Consider the following 24,727-nt stretch of genomic DNA (forward strand, 5'->3'; position numbering starts at 1 on the left):
ACTGGTTGTGTGCTATTTTGTGCTAAAGTAAATTTATATTTTACCTTCTAAGTGCTATTTCTGAAAGTGCTACTTCTGATTCCTGACAGTGGTCCAGGTGGCCCTGTCTTGTACATATCCCTTGTAAATTCTGCCCGTGCCTCTGGCACATTGTAAAGTGTGTGTTTTATCTAATGTGTTTTGGTGTAATACAAAGGCTATTTTTTATATAACCTTGTGTGGAGTTTCCTTTGTGGTGGGCCTTTGGGTGTTGTTGCTGGGGTGCGTGCGCAAATACTTAACTCATATCGCCTCCAAGTTTAGCCTTGCTGCTCGCGCCACGTTACCTAGAGGGCGAGTAGGGGTTATCTTGGCGTGTAACTCCCTTGCCCTGACCTTAGGAATGGTGATCCCTGACTGACCTCGACGCGAGTCTTGGCCAGCCAGGGTCCCATTTCTAACATTGGCGGCAAGCGGTGAGGATGAGAATTTGTGCTTGCGTTGTACCACAGTGGCAACTGGCCACACTACAAAACTCTGCATTTTAGATGACCACATTTAGGGGATTATTGTTTTTGAAGTTCCATTATTTTCTTCTCCGGAAGGTATCATTGTGCAATTGTGTCCAGTACATTTGTTCCCCTGCCCCGCGCCCAGAGTTTGGTACCTGTGTCACGTGTGGTCAGGTTGAGGAATCAGAGGTGGTAGAAACTGCCTTACCAGTCCGAGGGGGGAGTTGTGTGTGAATGAATGGTGTGTGGCACTAGGCAAGTGAGTGTGAGTTCTCTGGGAGAGGGAACTTGCTGAACCTTTGTGAATTTTGTACTCCTGTCTTAAGCTCAGACCCTTAGGTTCGCTGTGTGATCTTGTCTCTAGAACGTCCTGCCAAGATGGAGCTTGTGTTTGATCTCAGTGATCTAGTTTGGTATAATACGCAGGAGTTGGAAGGGTTCTGTAGAGAGAGAGACATAGGGGTGGATGGGTCAGATACTAAGTACGAACTTAGGAGCTACCTGGTCCGATGGTGTAAGGAACAAAGGGATCTTGAGCGCAGTGAGGAAAGGGCCCGGGCCTCACACCAGGAGGGTGGTGGGTCTGTGGGGAGCCCTGAAGATTCAGAAGAGGAGGAAGAAAATGATAGCACAGGGACGCCAGCAGATAGTGAGGACCCCATAGATAGGGAGTCCCTTGCTGGGTCCAGCGCAGGAGGCAGCGCCTCATCCCTTTCCCTGTCCCCAGAGGAGCTGGAAGATAGGAGGAGAGAAAGGGAGCACCAGCTGGCCTTAGAGAAGCTCAGGTTAGAGCATGCCCAGGCTATGGCGCAGCTGGAGCTTAAGAAGCAACAGCTAGAGACTGAGAGGGTCTTAGCGCAGGAAAGGATGGAGGAGGCTGAGAGGGCCTCCACCAGAGGCAAAGTAGCTCTGGGAGGTAGACTATCCACTGCGCGCAGTGTTGATTGTCTGGATTCCCCAGGGAGGGTTGAGTCCAGTGGTGGCAGCTATATAGACTTCAGTGCAGGAAGTCCCAGTCCACGTCCCCAACGTAAGGTACCTTGTTCCCAAGAGGAGGAGAACAGGTTGAAGTTCAGGAACCTTAGGAAACCACCCCACCAGGAGTGGAAGTATTTTGTGGATGACTGTTCTGATGCAATGTGGGAGTGGCTGGAGGCTAGCTCGGATGAGGAGAGGGACGGAGTACTGAATATGTTCCTCAAAGAGCAGTTGCTCAGTGTTGTTTGTCCAGAGTTGCGCCAGCACCTGTTGAAGTCTGAGCACTTTAGTCCTTGGGCGCTTGCTGAGGAAGCAGAGCGCTGGGAAAGTGCTAGAGGTTCTCTAGAGTCATTGGTGAGTGACTCCAAAAGTAGTGGTTCAGGTATCCTCCAGCCCAGCGTGGTGGAGGAGGCTCAGTGTAGCCCAGCTAGGTCCCAGGATAGCGAGGAGAGTGTAGGGGCTCACTGCCTGGCTCAGTGGAGCAGGAGTGAGGGGGAGACCGAGGTTCCCCAGACGCCCGAAGCCCTGCCTCAGGACTTGGATGGTTTCTGTAGGGAACACCAGGTTGGGGACCTAGGCTGTCCTGTTAGTCCATTTGAGGAAGATCTCCTAGTGAGTAGAGGACCTGGAGCGTCTGTAACCAGAGCTCCTGTGGTTCTAGAGTCTGGCAGTACCGCTCCGGTAGGGAGGGTACAGGAGTCCAGCGTGAGGAGTGATTGGGGGAATTCCCCAGTGGAAGAACCAGTGGGTCAGGGACTACCCAGTTGGGCTAGGATCCCGTGTAGTGACCATGGTGACACCACTTCTGTGCTGGGGGATCTTTGCGCACTGTCAGGTGGACAGGAGGCGGGAGATCTGCGCCAGGCAGACAGTCACACAACATATGTGTCATTTGTTAGCCTCAGGGGGATGGTGTGTGAATCCCCAGAAGTCCTGGAGTGCCAGGCAATTGTTCCACCGAAGGTTTTAGACCAGCGGTTGGAAGGCCAGGTTCAGGATCAGCCTGACCTGAAGGGTAGGACGACTGTAACCAGTGTCCTGACCGGTTCTTCTTCCAGAGGAACTTCTCCAGTTGGGAGAGGGCAGACCTCTGGAAGGGGGTGCAGAGGGTGGGAGAGCCCACCTCTGACCCCGGTGCAGCCTGAGGGGTTAAACCCTGGGTTGGAGTGGCGTTGTAAGGGTACCCCTCGCAGGAGGAGGAGGAACCCTAGAAGAAGAGGTAGGGGGAGGAGAGCCTTCCCTGAGACTCCTGGTCCGCCTGAGGTTGTAGACCAAAGGCTGGTGAACCAGTGGCAGTCTAGTCCTGTCTTGCAGACAGGGAGAGTGGAGAATGGATACTATGTGCAAGGGGTTACTACCCCCCGCTCTGCGAATTGGCAAGGACCGGTGGCACCTGGGTGGCCCAGGGCCTGGTCCTGGCCGCGGACAGCTGAGGAGTACCAGTGGGGTAGCTCAGTTGGTCCTTACAGTAGCTTTAGAAGGAACCCTAGGGGTTCACCGTGGCATAGAACAGGAGGGTGTCCCGGCAGTGGCGGGCCTGCGTCCGTGTTCTATCGCCCCAAGCAGGGAAGTCCATCACGGTGGTGATTGTTCTCCCCTGCGTTTTGGCTGGAAGGGGGTTGTGTTGGACTTGGCCCGCAGGGCAGGTTCACCCCTAGACTTTTTGCCTTATTTGTGACCATGTGTTAGTGATTTTTGGGTCTCTGCGCACTTTTCCCTGGGTCCCAGAGTGAAAGTGCGTGCGTGAAGTATGGCTGGCCTGCCCTCCCATAGGAATGCATGGGGAATGTGTGTGTCCCTGGTAGTTCCTGATGCGTGGGAAGTACAGGCTCGAGTTTAGTATGTATAAACTCGTGAGAGTGAATGCTGCGAGATGGTGTCTGCGGCATGTATGTGTCTAGTAGGGAAGCGCCATTTCTAGACATGGCTGTACGTGTGCTGTGAGGGTGCTGGCGTGTGATTGGCTGGAGCTGGCCGGCATGCCAGGCTCCAGGAAGTCTGGATGGGTCTGCCCGGTGGTGAGTGGGAGATTAGCATGAGTGATGTGTGGGAGGAGTGTACCTGTGTCCTGGAGGGGCTGGGTTTTCCCCACACAATGCTGGCTCCGCCCCCCTGTGGTGCGTCTAATGACCCAAGCCCTGCCAGTGAATAGAGAGGGTGGTTGAGGTAAACAGAGTACTCAAGAACCAGCTGCGACTGGTTCCGCCCCCACTCTGCACCCTCAGACAAAGGGAAATGGTGTATAAAAATGGGGCTGTGTCCCCACTGAGGTTGTTCTCTTCCAGGATCCTGAGGGGGCTGTTGCTGCTGCTGGGCCAGAGGACCGCCACTTGGGGTGTCTCCCTGCCTGGAGACCCAGTGTGCTGGCTCTGGGCCCAGCCTTGCCCCCCCCTGCCTTGCTGAAGGAGATTTTGTGGACCTTTATCTATTGCTAGCGCTGGTGAGCGCTTTCTGAGGTTCCTAGCGCCTGGGAGCGCTTCGTTTTCCTTCTAGCGCCTAACAGCGCTTTATTCTGGCTGGAGCGCTTGGGAGCGCGTAATTGCCCAGCCGGTGCCCACCCGGCATTTGCTCAGGAGTGCTGAGCCCCTCGAGTGCCCACCTCGAGTTATTGTTTATTTTCCCCGTTGAGCGGCTGCCCACGCCGCATTTTCATGTGGAGTCACCGCCGCAGCCCGGAGTGTTTTTAAAACGTTGCCGGGCCGCTGCCAAGTGCGACCCGGATGTGGTTTTCCGGCCGGCCAATCAGTGAGCGGCCTGAGCGGAAGTCCCGCCCCGCAGCCGCGACCTGGAAGTCAGGCAGGCCGGGAGCAGGAGAGAGGCAGGCGGAAGCTGCTACCTGCAGGGAGAGCCCCGGGGAGAAGAGGAGCCGCCGGGCAGAGGAAACGCGCTACTCCCCAGACCGAGGGAGCATATAAAGAAGCCGGTGAGTGCACCAGACACGGGAGGGGCGCCGGGACACACTGTCGGTGTCCGCCCCCCCCCCCCCTCGGTAGCGCGACCTCGCGCTTTGTGTCTTGAGCCCCAAGAGGCTCAGGGCGCACCATTGCCTTGGGAGTCCCCGGGAGGGGGACTCCCGCTTACAGCACCCCCAGTGTCCCAGAGCCCAGAGAGGCTCGAAAAGGCGGCATTTGGTTGTTGGAGCCTGCGAGGCTCAGGGGTATTTTCCTTGGAGCCACGAGGTGCCCCGGGGGCATCACTTGTTGTGAAGAGCCCAGAGAGGCTCGTGAGCCCCACTATTGTGGTTTGAGCCCAGAGAGGCTCAAGAAGGACATTTGGTTGTTCGTTGAACCTAGTGAGAGGCTCGAGGCACCCCCAGTGTTCCCGGGTCCCCCGTAATGGACCCCCACAGCCCAGTGAGGCTGCATCTGTGCTTTCAGAGCCCAGAGGGGTTGCATTGATTTACTTGGAGCCCTGAGAGGCTCAGAGGGCCAATTTATTTCTTGAGAGCCCAGCGAGGCTCCCACATTGGCCCCATTGTTGCTTTGGAACCCGGAGGGGCTTAGGGGGCACAAGTGATTTCTGCAGAGCCTGCAAGGCTCCAACATTGGCCCCATCATTGTGCTACCCAGTTGCCCAGCACTTTGTGGGCAACTGCCACGTTTAGGCCCTGACATTGGGGACACATGGACAGTCACAGGTGGTGACTTGTGAGATTGGCGCAATTGATATTGTTTTTACACCTCTGAATGAATGTCATGCATTGCATCATGTGTATGTTCTTACACCCCTACAGGTATTGTGATACATAGGTGGTTGTTTTCTCCCTAGTGCAGGTGGTGCTAGTGAGGTCCTGTTACCAGTAGTTACTGGTTGTGTGCTATTTTGTGCTAAAGTAAATTTATATTTTACCTTCTAAGTGCTATTTCTGAAAGTGCTACTTCTGATTCCTGACAGTGGTCCAGGTGGCCCTGTCTTGTACATATCCCTTGTAAATTCTGCCCGTGCCTCTGGCACATTGTAAAGTGTGTGTTTTATCTAATGTGTTTTGGTGTAATACAAAGGCTATTTTTTATATAACCTTGTGTGGAGTTTCCTTTGTGGTGGGCCTTTGGGTGTTGTTGCTGGGGTGCGTGCGCAAATACTTAACTCATATCGCCTCCAAGTTTAGCCTTGCTGCTCGCGCCACGTTACCTAGAGGGCGAGTAGGGGTTATCTTGGCGTGTAACTCCCTTGCCCTGACCTTAGGAATGGTGATCCCTGACTGACCTCGACGCGAGTCTTGGCCAGCCAGGGTCCCATTTCTAACACCAACCCTTATTAATATGCCCCTTGATTAGTAAAACACAGGGATTGCTAGAATAGTGGGGTTGGAGACTTTTCCTGACATACCAGGGCCTGTAAGACTTCAAGAAGGCCTTAAACCCTATCACTGATGTATGATACCTCTTTAAAAGATGTTTGGTTTGTGAGATCAAATTACATAATGCTTTCCAAACACTTGCAATGCCCAAAGCAGTTTCTGATGGCCGAGTAAGTAGCGACTCCATTTGTAGGTCATGGTCAGCTGAGTGTGGGGTGAGATGCGACCAATGAGTAATAGGTTTTGGTAACAAGCTTGAACCTTGGATGTGTGTTATAAACTTATTGTGTACATATTGTTTTTTGGTTTAAAAAAAAAATCAACATGTCTCTAAGTCTTTCTTTTAACATTTTTTAGCCCATAAAATGCAATCAAAAAAACTACCACAAGAGGGCTCTGCAATCCATCTAGAGAGCATAAAGATCCAACTAGGAGTGATTTAAAAGAATATGGTAAGCTCTCATGAGGTCATGGCTTAAAGACCCAGGAGACTTACTGTTTTTTTTATGTTGCTGGGGGGCTGCTTTACTGCCTGCAGCCCCCCACAACATTAAAGAAACACAAATTAGTGCTCTCCCTAGTCAAGGGGCCCCACTAAGCTTAACAAATAATAAACAAAAAAGCTGTTATAAGGCATTATAGGGTGGTTCAAGAAAAATCAGTGAATAATAAATGAGTTGCTCCTGCCGCTCATTAATTATTCATTTTGTTGTCCTGGTGCCCAACGGGAACATTCGTCTTATTTTAGTTATTGGAAAGGGGAGCCTATTTTTTTAATACGTAAAGGTGGGGCACGGCCCTCTTCCCTTGCCACTTAGGGCCCTTTGTACCTCATCTCCTTTGGCTTTTTTTTTAGGGGAGGGGGCACTCGGCCCCTCTACTTCAGCCAGAAAACTGGAGCCTACGGTGATTGCTGGCGGGCCCGTGATTTAGCCCTGGGCGGAACTCACTGCCCCCAAACAGTGGCCTGAGGAGAGAGGAGACCCGGGGTGCGTGCCGGGCCGACGGCTGGGTGCACCCAGGAATGGGGTCGTTCGTAGCTATGATGGCCGTCTAAGATTGGGACCCATTTCCCACCGATGCGTTAAGTGGCTGAGGATCAGCGAGTTAGGAGAAAAAGACGCCCTGAGGAGCAGCTGCACATGGGAGCTGGTGGCATAGGAGGATGGGCCTGGGGCATGGGTGTATTTAACTCGCCATTCATGGCTATCGGTCACGGCCCTAGAAACAAGATGGCAGCTGTCCATCACCAGAGCCTGGTCCCGATCTGCGGAGCCCGCGACTAATCGCAAGGCTCCCACAGCACACTTTATGGGGAGAAAGACTCTCCCCTGAGAAGCGGTGAGGTAATGGATCGACCGGTGAGGGAGCGGACCTACCGTCAGCAATTACGGAGCGAGTCACAATGCCTACGGGTAAGAGCAGAGCCGGACTGGCTTCCGTAAATTGGCCCCTATAGCCTGACGGCGCGGCATTGTGGAGCCATCTTCCCGCCTGAGATCAGCGGGCAAGGGGAACTGGTGATACCACTAACCTGGTTTCTGGCGCCATTGATTGCTCACAGATACCTGACTCCAAAATGGCACCTGCTGGACTTCGCGGCTGATTCTGAGAGAGTGGAATGTTGCAGCCCTCGACCGGAGCACTCTGATAACCCTGAGGAGGTAGGCTGCCAGAGAGGTGCCGACGCATCCGTACATGCACCCAGATGCTCCATAAACCCTAGACTATGCCTCGCCTTAAAATGGTGACCCACGCTGGACCTAGGCACTAGCAGTCTTCCACCACCCAGAAGCAATCGGGGATCGGAGGGGGGGAGGCATCGTCCGCCCCCTGTTTCATATTTGCGGTCTCTGACCCCTGGGGGTGCCCGACACAACCTACTTTTGGCGGGAGCCTACAATCATCAGCAAGTATTAGTAAGGTAGGCCAGTGAGTTGAGCTCTTGCTACAGAGACTTGGTGCAATCTCAATGTTTGTTCTTATTTCCTCAATTAGCGCCATCCTGGGATTATTCTGAAGAGGTTTATAAAATCCCCAGCAACTAGAACTTTTGAGCATGTAAATAGTGCAAGAGCCCCCTAACTGATGCTGTCTGTTCCCATTTAGCACTCTTTCTTTCTTTGTCTACTTCCTCTGCTCCTATCCCCTCTCACCTGAGTCTTTCCCCTTGCCCGCCACACCGTCTAGCCCCCTGTCCTTCTTTGCCCTTTGACTAAGCACTCCTTCTTCCCTTGTTGGGGAAAGATCCAATATTTATACTCTGAGAGAGTCCAAAGAGCCAAGGGACCCGTTCACATTAAAGGGATGGTATGGCACCCCTTGCCAAAGCACTCCCTCTCCCCTTTTTGGGGAAGGATCCTGTATGTAGGCTTTGGAGTCTCAGAGACCCCTCTGAGAGAGTCCACTGCCTATAGGGAACCTCTCGCAACAGGAATGGGAAAATGATACCACCTCCCCAGGGATCACAGCTTACTGAACTTTAGACGCAGCTTTGACTCGTCCACCGGTTTGTGTTCCCATCACCCTCCCCTTCCTCTTTCCATGCTGTGTCTCTCACCCTCCCCTCCTCTTTCCTCCTCCATTCTCTGTCTTCTTCCCCTGCTCCTACCCCCTCCCCTGAATCTCTCCCCTTGCCTGCTTTTTTACTTACGTATATGTCTTTTTGTTTTGTCTCGACTGTACATGTAACTATAAAAAACAAGCATTTGCAATGCAATAGGTCTTGCATTAGGAAACTTTGAGCTATTGGTCTTGTAAATGAATTTTTTTTATTTATGTGTTGGTTTTGAAAATAGCTAAATTAATAGCTTTGTCATTTACAATGCCAATAGTTATAACTTTCGCAAAAGTGACACCTATAGCATTTGTAATGCAACATGTATAGTATTTACCTGACTTAGATGTATTGATATTACAAATAACAATGGCTTTTAATTTTTTTAAATAATTAATACTTAAACTAAAAGTGATTGTAATTTATAATGGCAATAGCTTAAACTTTTGTAAATAACTTTTGTGAAGATTATGTTCAGTGTATTTTATTGTGACGAAAATCCAAGAAAAGAAGTGAAATATTAACATCTTTTTGTGACATTTGTAATAAAGCTTGAAACATTGAGAGATCATATTTGAACCAGTTGTTGTTGAATGGTTGCACAGATTGATGCTGTGATGGCGCAGAGTGATGTTGTGGTGGCGACGAGTGATGCTGTGGCATTCAGTGATGCTGTGGTAGCGCATAGTGATTTTGTGATGCCCCTGAGGGATGCTGTGGTGGTGCTGAGTGGTGATGTGGTGGTGCTGAGTTGTGCTGTGGTGGTGCTGAGTGATGCTGGGGTGGTGGTGAGTGATGCTGTGGTGGTGCTGAGTGGTGCTGTGGTGGTGCTGAGTGGTGCTGTGGGTGTGCTGACTGATGCTGTGGTGGTGCTGAGTGGTGATGTGGTGGTGCTGAGTGATAATGTGGTGGTGCTGAGTGGTGCTGTGGTGGTGCTGAGTGGTGCTGTGGTGGTGCTGAGTGATAATGTGGTGGTTCTGAGTGATGCTGTGGTGGTGCTGAGTGTTGCTGTGGTGGTGCTGAGTGGTGCTGTGGTGGTGCTGTGGTGGTGCTGAGTGGTGCTGTGGGTGTGCTGACTGATGCTGTGGTGGTGCTGAGTGGTGCTGTGGAGGTGCTGAGTGGTGCTGTGGTGGTGCCGAGTGGTGCTGTGGGTGTGCTGAGTGATGCTGTGGTGGTGCTGAGTGGTGATGTGGTGGTGCTGAGTGATAATGTGGTGGTGCTGAGTGGTGCTGTGGTGGTGCTGAGTGGGGCTGTGGTGGTGCACTGCTGAGTGATGTTGCGGTGGTGCTGAGTGGTGTTGTGGTGGTGCTGAGTGGTGCTGTGGTGGTGCCGAGTGGTGCTGTGGGTGTGCTGAGTGATGCTGTGGTGGTGCTGAGTGGTGATGTGGTGGTGCTGAGTGATAATGTGGTGGGGCTGAGTGGTGCTGTGGTGGTGCTGAGTGGGGCTGTGGTGGTGCACTGCTGAGTGATGTTGTGGTGGTGCTGAGTGGTGTTGTGGTGGTGCTGAGTGGTGCTGTGGTGGTGCCGAGTGGTGCTGTGGGTGTGCTGAGTGATGCTGTGGTGGTGCTGAGTGGTGATGTGGTGGTGCTGAGTGATAATGTGGTGGGGCTGAGTGGTGCTGTGGTGGTGCTGAGTGGGGCTGTGGTGGTGCACTGCTGAGTGATGTTGTGGTGGTGCTGAGTGGTGCTGTGGTGGTGCTGAGTGATAATGCGGTGGTGCTGAGTGATAATGTGGTCGTGCTGACTGGTGCTGTGGTAGTGCCGAATGGTGCTGTGGTGGTGCTGAGTGATACTGTGGTGGTGCTGAGTGGTGCTGTGGTGGTGCTGAGTGATAATGTGGTGGTGCTGAGTGATAATGTGGTGGTGCTGAGTGGTGCTGTGGAGGTGCTGAGTGGTGCTGTGGTGGTGCTGAGTGATGCTGTGGTGGTGCTGAGTGGTGCTCTGGTGGTGCTGAGTGATAATGTGGTGGTGCTGAGTGATAATGTGGGGGTGCTGAGTGGTGCTGAGGTGGTGCTGAGTGATGCTGTGGTGGTGCTGAGTGTTGCTGTGGTGGTGCTGAAAGGTGCGTTGGTGGTGCTGAGTGATGCTGTGGTGGTGCTGAGTGATAATGTGGTGGTGCAGAGTGATAATGTGATGGTGCTGAGTGGTGCTGTGGTCGTGTTGAGTGGTGCTGTGGTGGTGCAAGTTGTGCTGTGGTGGTGCTGAGTGATGCTGAGGTGGCGCTGAGTGATGCTGTGGTGGTGCTGAGTGGTGCTGTGGTGGTGCTGAGTGATAATGTGGTGATGCTGAGTGGTGCTGTGGTGGTGCTGAGTGGTGCTGTGGTGGTGCTGAGTGATAATGTGGTGGTGCTGAGTGATAATGTGGTGGTTCTGAGTGATGCTGTGGTGGTGCTGAGTGTTGCTGTGGTGGTGCTGAGTGGTGTTGTGGTGGTGCAGAGTGGTGCTGTGGTTTTGCTGAGTGGTGCTGTAGTGGTGCTGAGTGATAATGGGGTGGTGCTGACTGATAATGTGGCGGTGCTGAGTGGTGCTGTGGAGGTGCTGAGTGGTGCTGTGGTGGTGCTGAGTGATGCTGTGGTGGTGCTGAGTGGTGCTGTGGTGGTGCTGAGTGATAATGTGGTGGTGCTGAGTGATAATGTGGTGGTGCTGAGTGGTGCTGTGGTGGTGCTGAGTGATGCTGTGGTGGTGCTGAGTGTTGCTGTGGTGGTGCTGAAAGGTGCGTTGGTGGTGCTGAGTGATGCTGTGGTGGTGCTGAGTGATAATGTGGTGGTGCAGAGTGATAATGTGATGGTACTGAGTGGTGCTGTGGTGGTGTTGAGTGGTGCTGTGGTGGTGCTGAGTTGTGCTGTGGTGGTGCTGAGTGATGCTGGGGTGGTGGTGAGTGATGCTGTGGTGGTGCTGAGTGGTGCTGCGGTGGTGCTGAGTGATAATGTGGTGATGCTGAGTGGTGCTGTGGTGGTGCTGAGTTGTGCTGTGATGGTGCTGAGTGATAATGTGGTGGTGCTGAGTGATAATGTGGTGGTTCTGAGTGATGCTGTGGTGGTGCTGAGTGTTGCTGTGGTGGTGCTGAGTGGTGCTTTGGTGGTGCTGAGTGGTGCTGTGGTGGTGCTGAGTGGTGCTGTGGGTGTGCTGACTGATGTTGTGGTGGTGCTGAGTGGTGATGTGGTGGTGCTGAGTTATAATGTGGTGGTGCTGAGTGATGCTGTGGTGGTGCTGAGTGTTGCTGTGGTGGTGCTGAGTGGTGCTGTGGTGGTGCTGAGTGGTGCTGTGGTGGTGCTGAGTGGTGCTGTGGGTGTGGCCACTGATGCTGTGATGGTGCTGAGTGGTGATGTGGTGGTGCTGAGTGATAATGTGGTGGTGCTGAGTGGTGCTGTGGTGGTGCTGAGTAGTGCTGTGGTGGTGCTGAGTGATGTTGTGGTGGTGCTGAGTGGTGTTGTGGTGGTGCAGAGTGGTGCTGTGGGTGTGCTGAGTGATGCTGTGGTGGTGCTGAGTGGTGATGTGGTGGTGCTGAGTGAGAATGTGGTGGTGCTGAGTGGTGCTGTGGTGGTGCTTAGTGGGGCTGTGGTGGTGCACTGCTGAGTGATGTTGTGGTGGTGCTGAGTGGTGCTGTGGTGGTGCTGAGTGATAATGCGGTGGTGCTGAGTGATAATGTGGTCGTGCTGACTGGTGCTGTGGTAGTGCCGAATGGTGCTGTGGTGGTGCTGAGTGATACTGTGGTGGTGCTGAGTGGTGCTGTGGTGGTGCTGAGTGATAATGTGGTGGTGCTGAGTGATAATGTGGTGGTGCTGAGTGGTGCTGTGGAGGTGCTGTGGTGGTGCTGAGTGATGCTGTGGTGATGCTGAGTGGTGCTGTGGTGATGCTGAGTGGTGCTATGGTGGTGCTGAGTGATAATGTGGTGGTGCTGAGTGATAATGTGGGGGTGCTGAGTGGTGCTGTGGTGGTGCTGAGTGATGCTGTGGTGGTGCTGAGTGTTGCTGTGGTGGTGCTGAAAGGTGCGTTGGTGGTGCTGAGTGATGCTGTGGTGGTGCTGAGTGATAATGTGGTGGTGCAGAGTGATAATGTGATGGTGCTGAGTGGTGCTGTGGTTGTGTTGAGTGGTGCTGTGGTGGTGCAAGTTGTGCTGTGGTGGTGCTGAGTGATGCTGAGGTGGCGCTGAGTGATGCTGTGGTGGTGCTGAGTGGTGCTGTGGTGGTGCTGAGTGATAATGTGGTGATGCTGAGTGGTGCTGTGGTGGTGCTGAGTGGTGCTGTGGTGGTGCTGAGTGATAATGTGGTGGTGCTGAGTGATAATGTGGTGGTTCTGAGTGATGCTGTGGTGGTGCTGAGTGTTGCTGTGGTGGTGCTGAGTGGTGTTGTGGTGGTGCTGAGTGGTGCTGTGGTGGTGCTGAGTGGTGCTGTAGTGGTGCTGAGTGATAATGGGGTGGTGCTGAGTGGTGTTGTGGTGGTGCTGAGTGGTGCTGTGGTGGTGCTGAGTGGTGCTGTGGGTGTGCTGAGTGATGCTGTGGTGGTGCTGAGTGGTGCTGTGGTGGTGCTGAGTGATAATGTGGTGGTGCAGAGTGATAATGTGATGGTGCTGAGTGGTGCTGTGGTGGTGTTGAGTGGTGCTGTGCTGAGTGATAATGTGGTGGTTCTGAGTGATGCTGTGGTGGTGCTGAGTGTTGCTGTGGTGGTGCTGAGTGGTGCTTTGGTGGTGCTGAGTGGTGCTGTGGTGGTGCTGAGTGGTGCTGTGGGTGTGCTGACTGATGTTGTGGTGGTGCTGAGTGGTGATGTGGTGGTGCTGAGTTATAATGTGGTGGTGCTGAGTGGTGCTGTGGTGGTGCTGAGTGATGCTTTGGTGGTGCTGAGTGGTGCTGTGGTGGTGCTGAGTGATGCTGTGGTGGTGCTGAGTGATGCTGTGGTGGTGCTGAGTGGTGCTGTGGTGGTGCTGAGTGATAATGTGGCAGTGCTGAGTGATGCTGTGGTGGTGCTGAGTGACGCTGTGGTGGCACTGAGTGGTGCTGTGGTGGTGCTGAGTGATGCTGATGTGGTGCCGAGTGGTGCTGTGGTGGTGCTGAGTGATGCTGTGGTGGTGCTGAGTGACGCTGTGGTGGTGCTGAGTGGTGCTGTGGTGGTGCTGAGTGAAGTTGTGGTGGTGCTGAGTGATGCTGTGGTGGTACTGAGTGATGCTGGGGTGGCGCTGAGTGATGGTGTGGTGGTGCTGAGTGATGCTGTGGTGGTGCTGAGTGGTGCTGTGGTGGTGCTGAGTGATGCTGTGATGCCTAGCAGAAGATGACTGGGAATAAAAGAGATGCCGCAGGCTGGTAAGAGAGGTGTCAAAATAGCCTGGTTACGGTAGTATAAGTGCGTGAAATATAGTCAATGGAGGGCTGGGAGAGAAACATGAAAAAAAAAGCAGCCGCGAATTGAAATTAAAAGCAGCTGGGAAATGCTCTCGGCATTGCCCGTAGTGTAGTATAAGAGCGTGAAATGTTGTCAATGGAGGGCTGGGAGAGAAACATGAAGAAAAAAAAGCGGCCGCGAAATGAAATTAAAAGCCCTTCCTGGGCTCTTGATTGCCCACTGATCTGGCTTCCCCTTCATCATCTATACCAGGCCTGATCACCGAATACTTAAATATGATATATTCTCGCAAGAAAGGTAGTTTGCTAGATAACATGAAATCCTGAAAGGCAACCTTTATCATAACAGGAAGTCCATGGGCGTAGCACCGCCTTCTCTCGTCTGTGGCTTTGCTGACGTGCATGATACAACCAGGGCTGTGTTTACTGGCTGACTGGTCTCCGGTGTGCACACAATACAAATAGTTTTGTATTTACAATCTTTGTGTCTGGGAGCACCAAGAACATGAAATAAATGGTGACATTTTTACAGTCTGAGCGAATGACTGAGCTTAAAAAAAACACGAAGAGTAAACCAGAATATTGATCAACCTTGTCTGTGTTTGTTTTGCGGAGGTAGCCTGTTCTGTCCCAGAAGAACCCTCGTTGCGTGGAGCCCAGTACTGGGACACACTGCCCTAGGAGCCTTCCTGTGCCAGCAGATGCTCGAACTGAGGCTCCAATTGTGTTTTGGGCAACGTGCCCAATGGTTGTGACCCGTTCCTCGGTTACAGAGCAGCTGGAGCAAGCCAGAGGAATCTGGTCATGTGACGGCCTGGCGCCAGCCAGTAAGAGTAAAGTGTTTTAAACAATGGCCATGACATCAGGCTGCCTCTATGTGCTTCGCTCTGGGGTCAATGGCAGTATTGTATTCCCGTACCACATTTTGGGACTTTTGAGAAAACTGTTTTTTTACAGCGTAAATAAATGAAACTACAATTCCCAGAATGCAACTTCCGTGGCTAAAACAACCTGGCAAACAGAGGGTGTCGGACATAGCAAGAGGCAACGTGGCAGTTATGGTAAAGCTAAGCAGAGCCCAAAATAGGTTTAGGTAGGAATATCTTTGCGTCCTGTAGAGTTATTCGCAGTCCAAAAAAAGCCCTATACATTTTTTTTTTAAGTAAAAGAGTCAGAATATTAGTTCATAAAAGCGAACAAATGGATGGTATGGAGGAAGATACACAGCTTTGCAGTGGGCACAAGTGACCACGAGCACAAGAGAGTGCTTGTTCAGGCTGTGGCTGTGTTGCTGATAAGCATGCAGGTCGGAGCTCGGTCCTGGCTTTTCTAAAGGCGGAGAGGGTCAGGTTTCAGCTTTTGGCTCGACCTAAATGCTCAAGGGGCTTGAATAATGAAACCTGAAGCCGAGGGCACAAAACAAGCTCTTGGCATTGCTGTAGGGGAGCGGCGCAGGAGCGCATTGGCGGGGGAGCAACAGCCTTTGATGTGCGAGCGAGTGGGAGGGAACACCATATGGGGTGTGATTGAGAAGTGAGGCCAAGCGCGCGCTTTGGAAGCGTCGCACTTGAGTACCTCACATGCATTGGGGACAATCCGCTCTGGTTTCAAAAGTTTGTTTTGCCTACTATACTCTTGCAGAACAACGCATGCGGGTTGGTTCAGCGAGACCTAAAAAAGGAAGGGTGGATTTGCTATATGGTAATCTGCACATCAATCAATGTTCTCTTATCGAGTTCCCTTTGTCCATGAATGACATTTAACACATTTGATTCTGAGTGCAACGATGGTGTATTGATGCCCATCCACCTAATGCATCCACAAAGACCTCCTGCCCAAAATAACTTTTAGGCAGTATGTCACAATACTAAACAATTTATACACCAGTGCACATCCTATGCAGTCTCTTTTATCCTTTGTGCCAATATACACTTTGTGTCCATCAATCTTCTTTTTCGAGGATGAATTCAGTCAATTCCAATAGTCGTGTTAAGTTGACATATCAACAACTTTATTTCACAAATGCCCAAGATCCACAGTCGACGCGCGTTTCGCCCTATTCGGGCTTCCTCAAGGCCATTCTGTTTGATGTATAAGGGCACTCCTATATTGGCGCCGCTTCAAAATAGTCAATCTTATCTTATTTAAAAGTTATTTTCTTTTTGTCACTGTGTAATTTTCACCAATTCAAAAACTTATAACAAAAATGTATAACTTATAACATCACTGATGACATTTCAAATGGCTATGTGTAAAGTATTTATGTAGCACTTAAACAGTAATGAAGTGGGACAAGAAAATCAGACACAAATTCAGAAAGATATAGTAAATTTTAATAAATTATCTGACACCAAAATGACATAACTCCAATCAGTAGAGCTTTATGCGTTTTTAAAATCTAAAGGTAAAAATAGCACCTAAAAGATCAAATCACCGACTGCGGACAGTTAGTAGCAGGAGACCGGGGCAAAGTCGAATGTTATGGTCGACCGTGATGGAGCGCAATTCAAATACACAAAGTGGACTGGGCTTGGTCTCCATTTGCTTTTAGACGTAATAGAATTTTTCAATAAAAATGACTGTGAAGGTAAAGTTTAGTGGGTCAAGACAGCTGCCTATGTCCAAGGAGGAGGGATCATCGTGGAGTAGCTGCAGGAAGACATTGCAGTGAAGAATTCTAGGTTTAGACTTAGGGGCATATTTATGAGTGGAGTTGTGTTGTGCTTGCACCACATAACGAGGGGCATGCGCAACCCAAGCTCAAAATGCGATATATGAAGCCATGCAAGGCTAACTTGCATGGCCCTGAGGGACTTTATAAATCCAGGGTGATGCAGTGCAGCAAAAATCACTGCATTGGATTACTCGGTGCCAGGGAGGCTCTCCATGGGTGTTGCAAGGGTGTTCCCATGTAACAGCCATGTATTTTGACACATTCACAGACTTACAAAATGTGGTAAATGTGGGAATGTGCCAAAATACTACACCCTCCAAGGTGCGGTGTAACATGGAGAAATATCTTTATTTCTGCTTATTACTTCCTCTATGTGTGCTGCATTTGGAAAATGCCTCATAGTATTGTTTTAGTGTGGGAAGGTGCCCCTTCCTGCACAAAAACAATCCTCATTACAATGCAGGGACCCTTCCACTGTTTTGCATGGGTGCCTGCATTGGCACTAGGCAGCTAAAATGGTGCCAGAGCAAGTGAAAAGGCAGGAATGTGCTATATTCTTTTAAATATTCCACATTCCTGCCCTTTCCCTGTCAAGCAGCGCAGTATAGCAAGGCGCTGTATGACTTGCTTATATAGACCCCTATATCTTGTTTTTTTTATGGAAGTCAAAAATTTCCAATAGGACACAACTGCAGGCTGTGGATAATGAGGGCTCCATGAGGCCATATACCCTTTATGTGAGGAACTGCTGAACTGGAATTGCTGCTGTGCAGAAGAACATAGAGGGAACTACCAAGATGTCATGACAAGCAGTGATGCACCTTGGGTGGATTGGCAAACAGCTAGGGTCCCTGTCTCCTCTCGGTTCTCATAGCACTTTTTAGCTGAACATTTTTTAAAGCTCAAGTTTTGGATTTAGGTTATCTGGGCACCTTTCAGAACCACTTCCAAGGGTCCTGGACTGGAGGGCACGTCTTGGTCCATTGCAGATTCAGGACACTTCGAGCCTTTTCTGTTCCTGAGGCTCTGATCAGAAAGCTAGCCAACTCCCCTTTGGAGTCACTCTAGAAATCTTGGGATCAAGCAGTAAAACTGGTTTCAAGCAGCTGGTCATGCCTCCAAGGGTACAGGACAGGCTTCAGGCCACAGGGCAGTTCTATTGGTGCAGTAGGGCAGTTCTTTGACATACATAACAAGCCACAGGCAGGAGGGCAGTCCCTTGAGAGTCCTTCCAAAGGTCCAGAAGTGAACTGAAGATTGGGTCAGAGGGTCCTAATTTTATTCCCGATGCCTGTGTTAAAGTAAAAGTAACTTCTGAAGTTTTTACCCCCAAAGAAGTGCGTAAAATTTCCTGCCTCCCTACCCTGATCACAGACTGTCTGCAATCACAATAGGCTAATATGAAGTTCTTTGTGTATGAGCTTAGGCAGTGTCTTTGAAGCGAGATTGTGCACAGTTCCACTCCGTCATTCTGCTTGGATGGCCCATCCTGTCAACACCTAGCCTATTTATTGTGTGACTGCCCGGGAGGCATACCCACAGGCCAATTGCACCTAGTTATGTGCCCCAGGAAACAGACTGCACTCCCCAAATGGTTAGTACAAGAAAATGTCAAGTCTCTAAAAGTAGCATTTTCAGAATTGAGACTTAAAATCTAACTTTACCATTAAAGACGATGTAAAATAAATCCTTGGGCACCAAACATGTACTTTCCTCGTGCTCCTAAACAAAAGTTATCACTTTTTAAATGTAATAAGATAGCCCAATGTTATCCTATTCAAGATGTAGGCATCACAGCAGTAAAACTTAAAAGTACATTTTCAACTTTTTTAACCCCTTCGATGCTTGTGACGGAACGGTTCCATCATGAGCGCCGGTTGGGCTGTGCTTATGACGGAACCGTTCTGTCACGGCCACGCCCGTTATTGAGCACTTCAGCACCGAGCGAAAATTCGCGCCGCGCTGAAGGTGTTAAATACCATGCACCCGGTCCTATGGGCTGTTTAGGGTCTAAACTAAGGGTGACCTAATTTGTTTAAAAAGAGAGTTTTCAGCTTGGCAAAAGGGTTATTTTGCTGTGTCTAATATGCAGATTAAAAAAACTGCAGATAGGGTGCAGTGGGGGAGCTTGAGGCGTGTTTAAACTTAAGTGAATGTCACAATAAATGCTGCAGGCCCTCGAGTAGCATTTCATTTTCAAGCCCAGGGTACATGTAGTACTCTTTTACTAGGGGCTTTTAAGTAAATTAAATGTGCCCATTGGTTGTAAGCCAGTTTTACCCTATTTAAACGAGAGAGTACAAGCACTTTAGCACTGGTTAGCAGTATTTAAGTGCACAAGGATCTAATGTCAAAAACAAAAAGAAATTCAGCAAAAAAGGAAGGGTAAAGGCAAAAGGTCTAGTGTGACCATTAAGAGAAGGCTGACTCCGACAATGTTGATTCGAATACTTTGAGGCACTGTGAGGCACCTTGAGGCAACTAAAGTTAGCAAAATGAAGTTCATTGAAAAATGCAATTTGGATATGCACGCCCGTTCTCTGCGCTTGCTCCACAGAGCTGCTGGGTACACAAGCATTGGTAAACACAATAGCTTTGATGTTTGCACTGTGTGTATAAACCTTACAAATACAAAACCCATTAGCTTTGCTAATTTTAATTTGTTTTTTACTGCAAGAAATAATAAACTTACTCTCGAGGGTAAGAACCTTCATCTTATTTTAGACTTTTGACTGCTAATCTCTTTAACTGAGCTGACTGTGCGGTGTGCATTGCAGCCTCACTTCTACCGCAGGTGTGTCAAATGAGGCAAAGTCCCCTGCACTTAGATCTTAGTAGCGAGCTGATGATCAGCAGAGTCTGTAAGGTACCTTGACAGGTTAAGGGACCATCAGACCAGAGAGGCTCATGGCCCGCTGGATTACTGATAGCATCCGTGCCAACCAGTGGTTAATTTGCACAAAAATAAGTACCAGGGCTGTCGTCAGGAGGCAGCTAGCCCCAGTCCATTTCTTCTGTTAGTGCTGCCTAAAACAGAAACAACAACTAACCAAGAAAATGGGGAGAGGATGTGCCGTGATGGCCAGAGCTGCTGACTTCAGAGCTGGGGGACCACCTAATCTCCTGTAAATGAATGTGTCCTTAACTGGTGCTCGTGAAAAGCACTGGTGCTAGGACTGAGCACCAGAAGCCACTGGTTCAAATTAAGCACTGCTGCTAGGCCTCATCTCCTCTAGAAAAGATCAAGGAGTCCCAAACGTATTTTCGCCCTTTTGGGCCACATTGATGAGATGTTGCTTGGGTCCATGTGTGGGCCACACCCTTGCCCCTCAGCGTGACTCTTAGAAAGGCTATGCTGGATGAAATGTTTGAATATTTGTGTTCTCATTTAGAAGCGGACTGTCATATCTTGGGGTGGTAATGAGACTGATTTGCATATGGTCAGCACTCTTCAGTAATGGCACAGACAGCAAAAGCGTTGTGTAGCGCTTTCCCAGACGTGGATAACGTCACCAAATGCACTCAATAAATGAAATTTCAAAAACGTTGTTATGCGTTTGGTATCAATAAAGATTTATTGAAAAAAAGTTTTTGGGGTCTTGACGTTATATTCACATCATTAAGTTCATGGAAAAAGTCATTATTCAATTCTTATAATTCATTTGTGGTTTCCCAATGCATTTCGGGCCAAAGGCCCTTCCTCAGGGGATAAACTGTACTGTTGATAAAGGATAATACACAAAAATTAATATATGTAGTAATTCATTCTAAAAGACTGTCATAGTTAGCAATATCATCATGGTCTATGCATTTCTTGAAATCATTGCACAAGAGAAGTAAACATTTTAACTGAACATTATGACCCACGTGGTGGAACATTTTTCAAATCATTTCACACATTTAGCAATGCTCAAGAAAAAAGTGTAGGAGCTGGAAAGCGTCTCAAAGGTGTAAATTGGGAGGGTGCACAGAGCGGTAATGTTAACGGGGGTAGCACGAATCATAAGAACAACGTGTAACAAAATTCAAATAAGTACCCAAGATTTAAGTAAAGTAGAGTGCGTCCTACCTTTAAGACGGTTGTGGGTAAGCTAAGAATTACCCTTTTCAAATGATCGAGTCCTACGGAGCGAAAATGTAAAATTAATCTGGGGCGTGATGCGGCGCAAAGCGTGATCGGGGTATCAAGCCCCTGCTACTTAGGTGGTATTGAAAAGATCATACCTTATTAACGTGGATCACGCTCGATTCCACGGTATCAGATGCTTCGGTAAGGGAAGAAAATGTATACAATGTAACCGTCAGCGCTTTTAAACCGTGTTGCCTAGCTGGTCTGGATCCTAGCCTAGGAGTGCTTCAGAGTTACTCACCGCGTTCATTGTGAGCGCTCAGCTCAAAGTGTTCCCAGTACGGTGGCGGGATGGAATACGGAATTCCCGGCTGACTGTATGAAGTAAAGGTCACATGACAGAAAACGTCACGTGACTTTAGATAGAGAAGAAAAATTTTCACGCTCCTAGCGTGGGACGAAAGACAGACTCGAGCTGGTCAGAACGTTCTGGGAATGGTATATTGCAATGAGTGTGTTTGAAAAGATAAGAAAAAATAAGAAAAAAACGTGGATCAATCCACACCCGGGAAGGAATGCGGGATTCAAAGCATTTTTTGAGTCAAACGTGCGTGGGTCGAAAAAGAGTGAAATCGAGGCACTAAGCACTAACGAACGCTTTGAGCTGAGCGCTCGCAATGAACGCGGTGAGTAACTCTGAAGCACTCCTAGGCTAGGATCCAGACTAGCTAGGCAACACGCTTTAAAAGCGCTGACGGTTACATTGTATACATTTTTTTCCCTTACAGAAGCATCTGATACTGTGAAATCGAGTGTGATCCACGTTAATAAGGTACGATCTTTTCAATACCAGCTAAGTAGCAGGGGCTTGATACCCTGATCACGCTTTGCGCCGCATCACGCCCCAGATTAATTTTACATTTTCGCTCCGTAGGACTCGATCATTTGAAAAGGGGAATTCTTAGCTTACCCACAACCGTCTTAAAGGTAGGACGCACTCTACTTCAATTAAATCATGGGTACTTATTTGAATTTTGTTACACGTTGTTCTTATGATTCGTGCTACCCCCGTTAACATTACCGCTCTGGGCACCCTCCCAATTTACACCTTTGAGACGCTTTCCAGCTCCTACACTTTTTTCTTGAGCATTGCTAAATGTGTGAAATGATTCGAAAAATGTTCCACCACGTGGGTCATAATGTTCAGTTCAAATGTTTACTTCTTTTGTGCAATGATTTCAAGAAATGCATAGACCATGATGATATAGCTAATTATGACAGTCTTTTAGAATGAATTACTACATATATTAATTTTTGTGTATTATCCTTTATCAACAGTACAGTTACCCCCTGATGAAGGGCCTTTGGCCCGAAATGCATTGGGAAACCACAAATGAATTATAAGAATTGAATAATGACTTTTTCCATGAACTTAATGATGTGAATATAAAGTCAAGACCCCAAAAACTTTTTTTCAATAAATCTTTATTGATACCAAACGCATAACAACGTTTTTGAAATTTCATTTATTGAGTGCATTTGGTGACGTTACCCACGTCTGGGATAGCGCTGCACAACGCATTAATTGTTCCTTCAGCCCTCAAAGGATTACCAAATAGCACCTACCGAATCTAAGCAAAATTTCATCCTTCAATTGAACCAGGAGTGCGATTGTTCTACCACTAAACAGACAGCAAAAGAACATGAATGAAACACGTACAGAATACTTAGCAGGTATTTGGATTAAATCAAGAATTGCCTCCTTTTGTTCATAATTTCTTTTAGGAAAATACATTTCTTCATTGGAGTGTGATCGTGGTCATGTTTTCCCAGTTTCTCGAATTTGCAGTTTTTACTTTGAGCAGGATTGATTGTAACGTCGTGTGATAGACAAGGGTGTACACATTGAGTCCACTGAATAAAGTGGGTGCAGAGCCTTCCACCTGTGAATGTCATTTGGGTGAAGGGAATTCCCCCTCCCACCTCCTAAGTCCCCTTTCCTCTTGGCAGAGCTTCCTAATGACCTAGAACATCTTCGGGACAGGAGCCATGGTTGCTTATGAAAAAAAAGGCTCGGCCTGCCTCCCCCCCTCCCCCGCCCCCTCCCCCCCAAGGGGGTAGGGAACGTGGCTCATCCATCCATCTACAATCCCTACTGGATTCTTCATGTCTTTGACAGACAGGAACTGTGCTGCCGTGGTGGTTCCTGCTGGGCTTGCACCCCCTCCTGCCTAACGAGGGGTAATTCAAGGAAGAGCATCTTGCTTCTAGAGAAAACGTGCAAGAAGTTTCCTTCATTGACATGTGCATGGCAGCGACATGGGCGATTCTCAATTCTTCTAAACTGTACGGGTTCTGGATAAGGGAGGCGTTCGTCTCTAGACTTTGTGTTGCCGTCCTTTGCAGTTTCTTGGGAGAATTCCGTTTGTGTCTGGAATGAATTCGCTAGTATTTGCAGCTGTGTGTGATCCTTGGTCTGTCAGAATGTGGGGTCAATGTGGGGTCTTTTGACAAGGCCCGATAGTAACGACGGGTAAGAGGCCTTGGGAATGGCTAGATTGCTTAATGATAATACTCATTCGAAAAAACTGAGATAAGGGCTACGGAGCTAGGAGTAACTAGGATTACCAAAAGTAATCTTGGAATAACTAGATGAGGGCAGGAGAATATATGCTGGGTGAGGATGCCCCATACATATAATCTTTACAAGTATGGCTAAAGAATGCTCTTGGAGTGGTGAGGCAGCACATATAGAATCAGCTGCCAGTGGCGGTGTGTCCATTAGGGCGCTGGGGCATTGCCTCACAAGCCGCCTGCGCCCGCAGCTCCCTCTCCGTCTCTAAATTTAAGTAAACTCTGTTTACTCAAGTTCAGAGACGCTGAGGGAGAACTGACAATCGTGTCAGTCAGCATGAAATCGGACCGCCCACCCCTTTCAGAGGGTGAAGTAGGTGGGCTGTCCAGTGTCATGTTGACTGACATGCATTGTCAGAGTGAAGAACAGGGGCAGGCAGCAGCATAAGTGCGCATGACTGCTGAAGCTCGGCTAATTTTTCTGACCAGCCCAGTCATGCGCACTGGTGTCTGTTCAGGCTGGCTGCTGCGCATTAGGAGATCCAGGGTTGATCAAAGGCTCAAACCTCGGTCTTCTAATGGACAGGCGGGAGGTGAGTATCTCCGCTAAGCCAATCCTGGCACTGCTGGAGCAGCGCCAGTATTGGCTGAGAGGGGTTGCCAGCAGTGACGCGACAGTTCCTGTAGGTGCAACGGGACCCCGGAGCAGAGGCGACGCGGACCCGGTAAGTTTTAAAAATGTTTATTTTAAAACTTACCCCGGACCCCACCCCCGCGTGACCCCTCCCTCCCCCACACGAGTATTGTGAGCCAGAACTGCCCTCAGGCTGAGCTAGAGCCAGGAACCGGATCGAGCCTTCAGTAGTTCACGCACCTTATTATGCTCTGCACAAAAGTTGTATTTTGATTCCAATTAAAGATGAAGTTGAACAAGATGAATGTGTTAGGGACATGTACCCTACAAAAGAGACTGACAGAGGGTATATTTGTGTGAGTTATATAATGAGAGTCTTGAAAATTTATTCAGCCAACACTAGCTCTCTCTTTCATATTAACAGTGGAAGTGTAGCAGAAATGCAAAGTTCTGCTTTGACCTTGTTCCTTAGTGCAGCCATTTCACATTAATACATTGATGCACCTACTGAATCAGATCTTTTCACTGAAATGAAATGAAGACATCAGTCCCTACTATTGAAATCGAAAGATATACATTCAGTGGTTAGCTATAGATTGCTGGTGACACAAAGAGCAATTCCAGTTCTCAAGTTCAGGAATCAATGCAACAGCCTTGCTAATTCGCACAACTACTTATTTGAACAAATTGGTGCACAGTGTAGTCCAGTCCCAGTATTAACTTCTGCCTGAGTTATGTAACTCTTCAGTTGATGTTGCAACGAAGCACCACAATCTTGCCAAGGACTAAGTAAACTTGTTCAACTTTTCAGCTTCTTCATGACAGTTGCCAGTGTTTACCCAAGGAGATGGTGGGCATGTCTGAACGTGTTATGTAAGGACCTGTCAAAGATGGCATGCGTGTCAGGTTGTTTGCCATTGCACTTGTCACTGAAGGCTTCTGTAGATATTTGATAAATCTTCACACCATGTAAACAGTAGAAACAATATTAAAAGCTGTAGTTTACCTTCAGGCCTATACCGAATTGTAATGCCAGGTAGAAGCAACAGATGTAAGAGGAGTTGTTTTACGATTTGGGAAGCAATTTATGTATGGAGTTTAACATTTTTTTTTCCCCT

General features: G+C 49.1%; 1 protein-coding gene and 1 long non-coding RNA gene across 3 annotated transcripts in view; one reads left to right on the plus strand and one right to left on the minus strand.

The window, feature by feature from the left end:
• Positions 1 to 24,727, minus strand: part of LOC147705712 (sulfotransferase 1 family member D1-like) — a 95,772-nt gene that overhangs the window by 58,546 nt on the left and 12,499 nt on the right. The gene's annotated exons all lie outside the window — the stretch shown is intronic.
• LOC147705713 (uncharacterized) overlaps positions 20,871 to 24,727 on the plus strand; it is a 30,357-nt gene continuing 26,500 nt past the window's right edge. The window contains exons 1-4 of one of the 2 annotated variants that reach the window (XR_015297601.1): positions 20,871 to 21,087; positions 21,190 to 21,233; positions 21,336 to 21,388; positions 21,740 to 22,129. This is a non-coding gene — a long non-coding RNA (uncharacterized LOC147705713). Of the gene's footprint in view, positions 21,088 to 21,189; positions 21,234 to 21,335; positions 21,389 to 21,739; positions 22,130 to 24,727 lie in introns of those variants that run through there. The other variant, XR_015297602.1, reaches the window with a different exon arrangement.

This window comes from Lissotriton vulgaris, chromosome 7 (genome assembly GCF_964263255.1).
Source record: "Lissotriton vulgaris chromosome 7, aLisVul1.2, whole genome shotgun sequence".
In the NCBI taxonomy this organism is placed as follows: domain Eukaryota; kingdom Metazoa; phylum Chordata; class Amphibia; order Caudata; family Salamandridae; genus Lissotriton; species Lissotriton vulgaris.